Source organism: Mastomys coucha, unplaced genomic scaffold (assembly GCF_008632895.1).
Source record: "Mastomys coucha isolate ucsf_1 unplaced genomic scaffold, UCSF_Mcou_1 pScaffold14, whole genome shotgun sequence".
Classification (NCBI taxonomy): domain Eukaryota; kingdom Metazoa; phylum Chordata; class Mammalia; order Rodentia; family Muridae; genus Mastomys; species Mastomys coucha.
In genome coordinates, this window is record NW_022196896.1 from 99430396 (window position 1) to 99432294 (window position 1899).

Consider the following 1899-nt stretch of genomic DNA (forward strand, 5'->3'; position numbering starts at 1 on the left):
CTCTCTCTCTCTCTCTCTCTCTCTCTCTCTCTCTCTTTCTCCTCCACCCTCTTTGCCTCCCTCCCTCCCCACCTCAACCAAAAGAAAATCAGTTAACTTGATGTTGCTTGACCACAGCTAGATAAACAGACAGGAGGCATAGGGTCTACAAAGCACAAGCCACTCAACAGGCTCAGCAGCTTCTGCCTGTTTTCCAGTGGCTTTTTCCCTGGCAGTCTCACCCCCATCCACTGGGCCCCTGACTTGCTTAAGAACTAGCAAATATCAGACTAAGAGATCTCAAGATCCCTACCAGACCGATTCTCTTCCTTTTAGGGATAGGAAAGCTGAAGCTCTGAGAGGCTAAGGCAGCCTGTCAAAGTCTCAAAGCTGCACAGCTCAGACAGGCCAGTTAAATCTGCCACTTGTCTTCTCCCCCTTCCCGCCCCCGCCCCCCGCGGACTCAGCCAGGAACCCAGATTTCTATGGACCATTTTGGAAGCTAGAACCATTTGGACAACAATCTTCACTTAGTAATTAAGCTTCCCCAAAATAGAAATTAGGGAGATACTGAAGCGGGCGAAATGATGAAGGGATCCATGGACGAATAATAATCCCAGAAGACAGGATACTGTGACCCAGCTGTGCTCCCAAGAGCTCAAGGCATGCTGGGTATTTTGCTTTGTTACTCCTTGTTAACTTAAACCCTTCATTGAGTCTCCATTTCTTGTTGTGTGGGAAAGAGAAAGATCTGGAAAGGCACAGGAGATATTTTATTGGTCAGAAATTGGCAAGACCTCATATTCCAGCTTCATCGGTATGCTGGGCCGCTGGTGGAGATGAGTCTTTGCCTCTTGGCTCCTCCTGGGCTCTGTAAATTCACGCTTTTTAAATTTTACACAGCAGTTTACGGGCTGTGAAGAGGGGAAGCAGGGGGATCTGTCGTCAGGGGCTGCACTGAGCAATGAGAATCTTCTTGGTACTTCTTTTCTTTCCTCCCGGTATGAGTCTTGTAAATGACGATTCAGACTCCCTGAGGGAAATGGAAAGGGGGACTTGGGGGTGAGGCATGAAAGAGAATAAAGGTTGTGAAGAGAGCTTCTGGAAATCTGAGACACTGTCTGTCTCTAATCAGCTTGGTTATTTGGGGGCAAGGCAATGTTTTTGTGACTAATCCTCACGGCTTGTCGAGTGAAGAGGAGGGAATTGTATGATCCTGGGATTTTAGGTGGAGCTTCTCAACATGGTTTATGAGTGCATATTCTGAGGGGAGTATTTAAGAAACATGTGGAAGGCTCTGAAGAACTCAAAACTATAAAAATTTCAATGCTCTCCAGCTTCCCTAGAGCATCACAACCTACATAAAATATCCCTTCAGCAGCCAGATGGTCACTTAGGGACAGTAAGTGACAGAGATCTGGACTGACATAAGAAGCTTCCAAAAAAGCTAACCTTGAGAAAAATGTTATTTGTAGGATAGTTCACCAAGTAACAAGATAAACTGGTAGAACTTTATTGGTAGAGGGAAGTTGGGAAGAAAAGATAAATAAAACAGACATTGTATAAGTTTTATTGACTCTCTTAACACAGCTGAACCAGAATGGAAGGCAATAACATTGAGAAATTCACCGTCAACAACAGTTCTTTGTGAAATTTTAATAAAAGCTCATTGGAAGCCAGTCATCTTTAAGGTACTTTCTGATTATTGCGTTACACATTTTCTTGTGAAATGAAACTATGCTGCCTGCCTCTTACAGGTAAGGAGAATGGGAGGGCCTGCATCCTGTGTACAAGAATACCTAAGGAAAGAACCTCTACTTGGCAAAGACCTAAGCTCAGGCTCTACTGATCAGAAACTCTCAGAGAACCTTGGGGCCTGCTCTGACTTCCCATTTTGAAAATTTTGTTTGTGATTAATAT

General features: G+C 44.4%; 1 long non-coding RNA gene across 1 annotated transcript in view; it reads left to right on the plus strand.

Moving 5' to 3' along the window:
* LOC116089223 overlaps positions 1-1658 on the plus strand; it is a 3113-nt gene extending 1455 nt beyond the window's left edge. Inside the window, exon 2 of the long non-coding RNA XR_004118223.1 lies at positions 1570-1658. This is a non-coding gene — a long non-coding RNA (uncharacterized LOC116089223). The remainder of the gene's footprint in view (positions 1-1569) is intronic.
* The last annotated feature ends 241 nt before the right edge of the window (positions 1659-1899 follow it).